We start from the raw sequence: 11,713 nt of genomic DNA on the forward strand, positions 1-11,713 counted from the left end.
CATTTGATTTAAGAGTCAAACAAGGAAGAGAAGAAACCTCAACTCAGCTGCTTCTCCAAGGAAATACTGTCACACGCCAAAATCAACAAGAGAGACCACCACCCACAACCAAAACCAAAGGTGAGGCTGCAATTGACAGTTAAACAACAAAAGAAAAATAAAAAGAAAGAATACAGTGTAATGACAAGTGTCTGCATGCCCAGACAGGGCTGCAAAACACTCACAAATCGCCAGCAAAGAGCAAAAGAGAAATGGAGCAGTAGCACAGAATAGCTACAGAAACCTACAGAAAACAGCAAGGTGGGAACCACAAAGCAAAGGGCAAATAAACCTGTAAATCAGGACAGAGGTGGTGACTGTGAGACCTTGGGCACAACATGCAATGCGTAACTTTTACAAGGGCTCTCAATTTTATTGATACCAAGGATCTGCTTGTAAAACTTCTGATCCTCTTTGCTTCAAACAATCTATGCTTAGACAACACTGCAGTCAGCAATCCATAACCCCCAAGCCTCCAGCCTCTCATTTGGTTTGCACAGACAAAATAACTACTCTGCTGGTACCAAGCGACCTTTAAAGAGCTCTGTGTTCTACATGAAACAGCTACAACAAAACTGCCCTCCCTGACCATTTAAATCTTAAAGAAACAGAAGAGCATGTGCAAAACTGCTGGAGAAAGCAACCGATTTGCTGGTAAAAGAACATTAGTTCTAGTGTTCGAAAGCTGTTTAAAATAAATTGAGGATGTGCGTTTAACACACTCAGTAAGATGAGGTGTAAATAATGCAGTAAGAGGGAAGATAGAAATTTCCCTTCCAGGATTTGTTCCCTCTTGTCACAGGTTGCTTTTATTCCATGTGCTCAGCAAAAGGTTTCTCTGCAGAAAGAGACTTTAGCAGCAGTAAAGCCGAGGCCAGTTTAGGCAGTAGAGTCCAAGCTCTCGCAGATACTTTCTCTAGGATGATCAGAGGCATTTTTAGGCTCATTTTAAGCTTTTTGCAAAGCACTTTGTAAAGTGTCACAAACCTCCCCAAATGTGCAGTTGTTTGATGTGTTACTGCCTCAAAGCTGCTCATTACTGCCCAGCTGCTGGAGTTCACCACTCCCACAAGAGAAGAACTGGCAAAGTCAGACACGTGAACTTCCTAATCCACACAGTAGATCTCACCCAAGATCTCCGGCAGTCAGAAGTCCACACACTGGATGGTGCTTTTCTTCATTTGAGAGTAGCAGGTGAAAAAAACACAGCCTGCTGGTTTCCTCCCAATGTATTGTCTAAGATTTTATTTTTCTGGATTACTTCCTTCTAGCACTAAGTCACAGCACTATTTACATGAGGTAAGGTTAATTTATTTGCAAGCAGAAATAAAGCTACTTACATAACTCTGCTATTAACAGAATGAAACACTAAGAACTCCATCCACAGAAGATTCTACAGTTAAAGCCGATTGAAAACACAGAGCCTATAGCTTTCATAACAAACAGCTGGAAATCCCAACAGTGACTAAACAAATGTATAAAAACAAAAGAAAATTGAGCAGATTCAGTATTCCTTGCAGACTTGCTGCAAATTTAAGTGGCACACAATTTATCATATTAAGAATGGTCTTAGCTTTCTCTTGATTGCAAAATATCAAATTTTAAGCGTGGGCCCAGAAGTTCCCCCCCTAAGCAGATGGATTTTTTTCCTCTGCTGCTGCCAGGTAGCACCAATTTCCATATTCCAACTACTAAAATTTAAGTAGAAATGAAACCTAGTAACTTGTCACAAGGTCACAACTGCTCTTCCTATCCCTATCAGAAATATCTAGTCAAAACTTATGTGGAATAATTGACTACACATGTTCCTCTTGATATTCAAACATCCCTTGAATACTCGGCGTTTGTTGCATTCACCTTGAGCAACTAAGTACAACAGACAATTCCTTTACAGAGGAGGAGGCAGAAAACTGCATTCACAACAGTAAAGAAAACGCTCCTGCATTGGCATGAAAATATGTTGTGTGTGTGGAAATATTAATTTAAAAAGACCCCCGCCACCAAACTAGTAGTTGCTAGTTAAAATGAAACACAGTTGAAGTATCTGCTTCACAGGATCAGGCACAGAAATACAGCAGGTCCCAAATAGTACACAGACAACAGGCATGTTTCAGAGCAGGTTCACATTTTTCCAGGTTTTATATCCATCTTATATATCCATCCATGCCACATCCAGAGAACGAAACAACTCAGCGGTGCCTTCAGAAGGCAAACACATAAAAAATCAAATCATGATTCAAATTATCAGTTGCTCTGTATAATGGAATCTGTTTACTTTCCTCCATTGTCCCAAGAGCCTGATCACCCACCCCACACGTTCAGTGAACGTGTAAACACACGTTCCCTCCCAGCGCCTGTACTATCCAAGGCCCTAAGCCAACTCCAAATGCCCAGGGTGGGAACATCTCAAAGCATCACTTCTAGATGAGCCTAAGCTCGTCTGTCCGCATGCCTCAAATAACGAGCCATTCTCCAAGACTGTCATACCTGTCGCGTGGCACGTGGAAAGGCTCCTGACCACATGGAAAGGCTCCTGGCTCTGGTGTGCGCAACACGTCTCCACCACCCACACAACTGGTCTGACCAGCCCTTCTCCCGCGCTGGCTTTAGACCCCGCAGCTGGTTTGGCTCTCTGCCCCAGCACACTTCTTCCCCGCCTTGCCCTTATTCTCATGGTAAGGAGACAGCTGCCCTGTGCTTTTTCACAACGCAATAGGGCAGAGTAAAGTAAGCGATATTGCACTGACTGAAACTGGTTATATGATTACAGAATGAGAAAAACTAGCAGAGTTCAACCAAGCTTCCTGCAGATCCACACGCCTTGGGCACAAACACAACATACCCATCCTGCATACAAACATCAGAATATAGTTTATGTCCATTTTAAACATTACTTTGGTATTTGGGTAAAGAGCTTAACTCCAGCACGCACCCACAGGCACAAAGACCAAGCCACCAAACATTACAGGCTACCAGGGGCACCAGCACAACAACTTCTCACACTATTTAACTTAGATGCACTAAGCTGCTCACTGCAGATACCAAACCTGAGCCAACTCAAAGTAGGATGACGGCAGCCTGCAGACACAGAGAGTGAAGAGACCAGCAACTTCTTCTTAAGGTAAATATGCCCTACATCTACATAAAAAGGAAAACTAGAGTGCAGGAAATAGGCAGGATTCTTTATATTTATTAGCTTTCTTTGGCACAGGATAAAGACAGCCTCCATTTACTTCTAAATGAATGATAAAAATATGAGTATTATGACAGTAATTCATTTTAGGTCTTTAGTTAAAGATCTGATATAATACAGTACTTATCTATACAGAAAATCAAAAAATCTTGATACATGGTCACATTAACTGGTGGAAAATGCACAAACAAAAACTTCTAACTTCCTTCAATACCGGTTATTTTAAGCATCTGTTAAGCCCTGACCTAAATCCCCTACTTAAAAGGGCCACTCAGAACTATGAATTAAAGAACACCAAGAAACATTTATGGAATTCTGCCTTTTAAGAAGGTAAAACTTGCAGGCGTGGAGAAAATTTAGGCCACTCGGACTTCCTGGGACGGTTCCACTTACATTCTGTCCTCTGCAAAAAACTAGCCTCACAATTTAAAGCCACTTAAAAATTAAGTCATAAATGTTTAAAATTTAGCTACTTTAACTACTGCAAACTAGAGTTTTAACTTCTGAAAAACGTGACAAAATACCTGACAAGGCTTTAATTTTTTCTACTATACCAATCCCAGTAACTGGACAAGTCAAGTAACTTTTGTTCTTCTCCAAGGCTTGTTTCAACCCCTGCAGGCTGAGTGCCAACTATGGTACATCCTGTTAACTTGATTCTTGGCATTTAGAATTCTAATTAGCATCACTATGATAATCAGATGCATGTCTATAATGTTATTTTTATAATGAAATTAAAACAGAAATTCCAGAAGCCCCCGTGACACCACATTTGCACACTAATTTGACTGTTTATGATTCCCAGATTTCTTAAGCTAAGATAACTGAGCAGGGTTTATTCTTAAATATTAATATTTAGTTACTGAACTAAAAGCATCAATTACCTGCAGAAATAAAAAGCCATTTAATAGCTGTAAGGCATACCACTTATTTTGAAAGCCCTTCCAATTTAAGTTCTGCTGTGTATACAAATATATATTCATGATAAATCAGGTTATGAGAATTAGTGTTCTCAGGTAATAGCAAAATGAGAATTTTCAATTGTGGTTTTAGGATCATTCTTCTAAATATACTGCTAGACAGGATATTAAGTGCACAGATGTTCAAACATAAGCCAGAAATGAATAGCTTCTAAGGACAGAACTGCAGAAACAAGATTAGAGATTAAAAAATTTTAAAAATATATCAAGCAAAACCTACATAAAACCACTTTATTACTCTATTCAACTTCACTACAAGAACGTTTTAAATGGAAATACCCAAGATGATTGTATTTGTTTTCTGTGTTTGCAGAGAACTAAGACTTACCATTTTATACTGTTTCAAAGTTTAAGTCTCCTCGCTTGCCTGTATTTTCATATTCTTCTCTTTCTTCCCATTACCAAGTACTAAACAACAGGAAATACACCGGTAAAGACATAAGATAGAGTGAGCTTCCCACTGTCTGCAAAGATCTGCCCAGGAACAGTCTTTCCCAGCTTTCCTAGCCTGACTCCCCCTACTCCAGGCAGGCACTGAGAGGCTGGTGCATTTTAATTCAGCATCACGCCTTTCAAACTGCCTTGATTTTCAGTCATCTGATGTAGTACAAACAAGAGTTTTAAATTCCACATTATAAGGAATTTCCTGAGCATATGCACCATTAACATTATTAACATCACAAAATAGGTAGTTGACCTATTTAACACCGATGCTACAAATGGAGGAGGAGGAGGAAGCAGCTTTGTTTCAGCTGATTTCAAAGCATGTGAAACAGCATCCAAAGAAACACATCAAATGAGAGAACTACAAGAAGCATTTTCTGAGATTGGGCTGCCTAGAAGAATTCATTAACAGTAAGGCAAAAAGAAAACACGACTTGACACCTAATAACTATCACACTTGTGCTCTTTCAAAAGAAAGAGCAAAGAATACCAGCATGTGCCTGAGGGGAGGGCGCAGTGCAAACATATGGGCTGACACTAAAGCTACTGGAAAACGAAGATTGCCATTTGAAGAGAAATGTATCTTTAATTGCAAAGTTTAAAGATACTGGAGAGAAAGGAGACTGAGAAGGGAAAGATGGAGTATTGTTTGAGGGGGATGAGGAAGGGTACATGCGCATGAAGACTTGTTGAAACTAGGATGGACTTTTGGGAGTTGAAGAGCAAAAATGGATTAAGTAGCTGTGAGGGGCAAAACCTTCTGGCAGAGGGCAGCGCCTGCTACCAAGGAGGCCGCTTCAACTGCACTCGGTCTCAGTGACGCTGCCTGGCTAAGCAGGCTCATCTATAACCACATTTGTAGTGGATTTTGGTGCAGGTTACCAGATATATTCTGTCACGCATTAAATAACACACTGCAGAGTAGCAGCAAGTTACACCAACTGCTTTCAACAAGGACACATTCACACTCTGTGAGTAAACTTTTCCCCCGACTATACACATTCTTCTAAGAGACCTCACAGTAGAGGCACTGATGCTGATGAATGAGGAAGACCCTTCACCCATCTGCACTAACAATCAAATACAGGTGTGTTCCACAAAACAGCCAACCTACAGATCTTGCACATTGCCAGCCAAGACCACAGATGCTCCCTAACTCTGGAAATATGAAAGCATTCAGGCAAGTCTTACCGAATCTGAAACAAGCTCATTTTTAGCCAGAAGTACAAAGGAAGTTTGCACTTCCACCCCCTTTATCCCTTCTATTTCATATGAAATCTCTAAGTGCTTTAAGTAACGTGAAGTCTTAAAATGACCAAAAGCTACTACACAAACACTCTTCAGAAAGCAGGTGGGGACAAGGAAGCAAGGGATAAAGAGCTTCTAGAATCCTGGAGTACCACAGCCAGCAGGCCAAAAGCAGAAAAACCTGGAAAAAAACAACACAGGCAGAAGCTCCCAGAGGGCCCTATGTGGATGTCACCCAAGCATCTTATCCACTGCCACAGCGGCCTGTGTGGCCAAGTAGTTCGGGAAAGACCGCATACCTACTACACACACACACACCTACCTACCACAGGTCACTGTTTGCAGGTAAAATAAAACTTATCTACAGAACAGTGACGTTGCTGCAGACCAGTTCTCATTGTGATTTGAGAAGCTTATTTCCATGGTGCTTTGTCAAACTTTGCTCTGATTAATTACCTTTTCTATGTTCCTTTTCAAGATAGCACCTTCCCAAGGTAAACTCCATTGAGATTCACAATAAAATGTAACACCTTAAGCAATAATCCCTTCAAACGCACTGCAACAACCGCTACCTGTCCATTTTGCTCCTATGTCTGACCTCATGACAAACTAAAATAATGAAACTATTTTATCTTCTTTTCAGCCATTTCAGGTCTGGCCTGTAAGTAACTGGGAAAAGAGATTACTTATTTCCTTTCACTTTTTGACAGCATCCTATGAGGAAAGATAGAAAAACGCTTTACTCTCTTATTACTCTTTTTATTCCTTCATACTATTCAGTGAAAGAAAAGTCACTTATTCTTCCTTTCCCTGTTACTAGGTCAAGAGCCTTGGGCAGCACCGTGTAACTCAAATAACCAGCTGTCTAGCCCAGGTGTTGTATTACTGTTCTCTGTACTGATTTTCAACTGATTTTACAAACACCTACCCCCCTCTGTGGCCTCCTCTCCAGTTCAGCCAAAAAAAGCACCTATCTATTGTGACAGATTCCTTGCCAGAAGACCCCAGTACTGTGGAAGTAAGGGAAGAAAGAGCTGCATTTTGATACCTAAGCATATACCAGGTGCAGGCATTAATTAATCAAAAGAAATCTGGCTAAGCAGATTCCTACATACTTAGAAAACTACTTTCAATCTCTGTATAAGTCAAGTGTTAAATGAACAGAAGAAACAGGACTTAAAATTTTCATGAACACTGGGTGTTCACCTGCAATTCTCTGCACACCAAAGGCAGCACTGAAGCACCTGAACTTGCAGCTGATCTAAACAGGTTTCATAAGCCCATAAGCCAGCTTCTCTGCCTTTTTCTTTTTTTTTTTCCCCCCTCTGACAGCTCTCCAAAAAAAGAAGAAACAGAAATCTGTTCCTTCATGCACAATATATGCAAAGGTAGATACTATCAAGTTAACAGTGTGACCTTTCAAATCTAATACACAAATAAAAAGAAACCACCACCAACAAAAAGGCTGCTAAGAAACAAATCCAAACTAGACAGCCAATTCTACTTCCAGGGAACTGAGAGGTAGGGGTTTTTCTAAGCATTAAAAAGCATTTTAAACATTAAATAGCTTTTTCTAAACCTCTCAATACTAAATTAAAATGCTGTGATTTCAAATTCCATGGGCAAACTGTCATAAGACGACATAGTGTGTCAATGTTTGATCAATACATGCACCATCTTATTGCATCTCTTCCCTACCCTTCTATTCCCTCCTATGAAACACATCAAAATATTAAGATCCCGTTCCGAGTAACTTGTACATGTGATTCATCACGCCCAAGCAGAAACCCAACTGAGCTGGGCATCAAGCAAACAGCTATTAAAGCTCTAAAAACAGTGACACAGGTGCAAGAGTAACAAAACCACATCTATACTTGTACAATCTATTGGCTCTTTTCATCACTAGAATTCTGGCAAAGCAGCTCAGGTAGAGATGCACTTGCCTCCTGCCCGCTTCTGGGCAACACAGAGCCACAGGAGCTGAAGGTTCTGCCTGTGCCAGAAAGGGCCAAATAATCCAGTATAACATAACACAGGGGAAGGATTTTATCTTAAGCAGTTGGGGAGGATCAATTGGCTAAAGAACACTGCGGTGGACTCTGCAATGGAGCTTTTTATTAATGATATTTTGTAATAACATGATTTTTAGAGTTTTCTTGACAAGTCCTAAGGATATGAAACAACAAGCAAACAAAGTAAGCTTAGAAGAAATCATATGGAGAAATGCTTCACAAATACTTCGGTATTTGTGGTATTTGGCATTTAGCAAAACCATACCCCATTTGTCTGAACAGTCTGTTCTACAAAAGGCAATTCCTCTCTTTTTAATACCAAGCTACCAAGTAACCTACTAGAAACAATCTTAGATGAACCATTGGAGAATAATGCATCCCATCATCTTTAAGCAGATTATTTTAATGCCAAGACATTACACTATCAACGTCATACAACTGTAGAAATCCATAGGACAAAATATGAAAAACAACATACTATAGAGGAGCTACATAGTGGAACAGAGCAAGAGATTCAGCCAAACCGAAAGGGAGTGCGGCAGAAAGGTCTGCAAAGTTAGACATTTTACATAATCTAGAACAAGATGTTTGAACACAAAGCCCAAACTGCTGTTTGAAATACACCCAGTTATACTGCCACACATGAAGGCAATCACAGCAGCAAGCTTGGCAAGTAAATTAGAAGTGATGAAACACAGTAAAAGGATGAATCACGTTGAAATGCATCACAACATCTACAAAAAAAGAGGAGGAAAGCTGCTTTAGAAGAGATGAAGCTGCATCAGATACACACTGCTTATTATAACAGATGATGGCTTCAAGGTATAATGCACCGATACCCTTTCTCTATTTACATATCACACATTTGTGAAGCAAATCTAAGATCATTTCAGTTTCACCTACACCAGTTCTTCAGTATTAACACTAAGATGAATGTAAAGTTTGACTCCTCAAGATCTGAAAAGGACATAGGGCCTACTGCGGTATTAGCTGGTAGTGCTAAGAAAGTAACACAGTCCTGTGTGCACAGTAAACCTCCAGAAGCACAATACAGACGGGACAAATTTTGTTCACAGCACAAGTGGTAAAAGTGGCCATGTACTGGGACACCAAGTCCTCTGGCCCCAGCATAACCTGACCCGAGCTGAGTGCACACAAAGACTTGCTTTGATGCAAACACTAAGAAGGGAAAAGAAGGGTGGATACACACAGAAGTATTCGCTAGATTGCCTTGCTTTCAACAGTTTAATACTTAAGCTCAGTAACATGTTCACTTTTAATCTTACTTTATATAAAGATTGATTGCTCACTGCTCCATGTCAATGCCAAGGTGCAAAGCTCAGTGTTTTTATCAGCTCTTTCAACGTGTGAGTCAGGTGCTTTACAAGACAAGGTTTACTCATTCTTTACCTTTGATTTTCTTTGCTTAGGTGACAAGTTGAATAGGTGAGCAATACAGTATAATCTCCCTCAAGGCATGGGGAAGTTTTCTACTGATCTAACAAACGCTCTTAACAGTATGATCCTATTAACATCACAACATGGAGCTATGCCGTCACATAGTCTTTAACAGTTAGGCTTAATGAGTAACACTGGGTTTGCTCCTGCCATCACACCCTGGGTATCCTGAGCATGTTACTCTTTAGTCTGACCAGTCCCAAGGTTAGAGCTCATGTTTCATAAGAAGGAAATGAAAGGGGGGGGAAGAAAAAAAAAAAAAAGGTACTAGCAACAGAGCCATTTAAAAGACATTTGCTATTTAAAGGTTTATGCACAGACTCCTAATGCTTTTTTGGCAGATCTTCTTCAGCAGATAACAATCCTTTAGGAAGAAGGTAACTCTCACCTAAACCACTCAGTAATCTGTGCTCCTCTAGCAGCAGCTCTGCCGTAACCTCCACGGTTTCAGCCATGGTGCCTTCAGCAGTGCTTGGAGCAAGATGTGAGCCTGGCTGTGTTTAGATTCGAAGATGCCAGCCCATGTGCAAGCACAAGGTGCTTTGGAAGAGCATTTCCAGAGCATGCAAGAGGGCTGTAATATCCCAAGCACAGTACGACTGCCTGCATACTGAAAAGCCCATTCATGAGGATGTTAAGGCACTACTGTGTTCAAGACTGACCTTCCTGCAGTGTTTCTTATGCATCCCCGGTGGAAAAAAAAAGAAGAAAAAACCAAACATCTTGCATCCTGTAAAGATGTGAAGGGGCAAACTGTAAGCTTTACAGAATACAGAGCTTTGTTAATTACTAAGAGGTGGTAACATATGCAATATTATCACCTAAAAATATTAGTATATCATCTATTTCTAGAAAGTATGATCACGATTTTCTCCAACATCTCCTTTCCCTCAGCACCGATCTGTTCCTCACAAGATTTTTGCCTCAATTTCAGGCATCCACATCTCTGACAATGGTTTAAAGACAAGCTGTCCTTAAAACAGTCTGCTTGTTTTTGCAACAGGAAAAGCAATAGTTCAAACCAAGCCACCCAAGAACTAGTACAGGATAGTGCCTAATACCTCAGCCCAACTGTTAATGAATGCTGCAGGTCACTAAAATAGCATATAACCTTCCACCGAGTAAGGTCCAACATAGAGAAACGAACATGCTTTTTCCTTCCTCACACAGCCCTTTATAAAACCATCTTTAGAAGGCTCACCTTTAGTCTGTGGTAATGAAAAACAACAATACCTGTTATCTAGATACAAAGAAACCATTCTCCGTATTTGTTTTTCCAGTTCCTAAAAGGAACACTTCTAAACACTTCTAAATAGAGGACCTTGCTATACTAATAAACATCCGTCAACAACCCCTAATCAAGTAAGTCTTTTAAGACATCAGCATAATAGAGAATTTTGTTTTAATGCCAAGGCTGCAAAGCTAAGCCAAGCCAAGCAAGGATGACTGGAGAATTCCAGAACAAGAGGAAGAGACCTCAGAAGGTAATACACAACTACAGCACACACATATATATGTGTGGGTGTGTGTATATATATAAAAGCATATTTCAAATCTAGTGCTTGTTGAAACAGCTTCAGAGGTTCTCTCAAACTTTTAGACCCTAATTTCCTCCTCCTAGAAGTCGAGGTAACATAAGCAGTCATAGCAAACTAATTTTAGCGATTATATTTCCTTTTTGGTATCAAAAATGGAGCTGTTATCGTGCTGTTTCCAAAATTTCATTATACAAAAAAAAAACCTGCTCGTGTTTGCTTTTTGGCGGTGTTCCGTTTGCCGTATTTTAATTTCGGGACGGCACTTTCCCACGGCAAAGCGAGCCAGGTAAGGGCAAACGCAAGGCCGCCAGCGCGCGGTGCGGCGCGCAGCCCCGGCCCGCGGGGCAGAGGCTCCCGCGGGGAGCAGCGCCCGGCGGCGGGCGCCTCCCGCCGCAGCCCCGCAGCGAGGCCGCGCACGGGACGGGGAAGGACACGCCGCTCTGCCCAAGCGAGAGGGCCAGGGCGAGGACGCCCGGCCCGCGCAGCCGCCGCGTCGCGCCGCGAGCTACCGGAGCGCACGAGGAGAGCGGCGCAGGGAAGAGCAGCGAGGAGCCCCGCGGAACAAAGCGCGAAGCGGCTCCCGGAGCCTGGCCGGGCGCGCGGAGGCCGCGGCCGGGACGCTGCCCGCGGCCCTCGCGCCGCTCATCCTGGACACCCGCGGGGCCGCCGCGGCTCAGGGGCGCCTCCCCCCCGCCCCACAAACCGGGGCAACTCGGAGCCCTGCGGGCCCGCCGCTCCCCCGCGCCCCCCGAGCGGCCCCTTCCGCCGCCCGCCTCACCGGCTCGCTAGGAGGGCGGCCGC

Source organism: Nothoprocta perdicaria, unplaced genomic scaffold (genome assembly GCF_003342845.1).
Source record: "Nothoprocta perdicaria isolate Ctin4 unplaced genomic scaffold, notPer1 scaffold_7, whole genome shotgun sequence".
Lineage (NCBI taxonomy): Eukaryota > Metazoa > Chordata > Aves > Tinamiformes > Tinamidae > Nothoprocta > Nothoprocta perdicaria.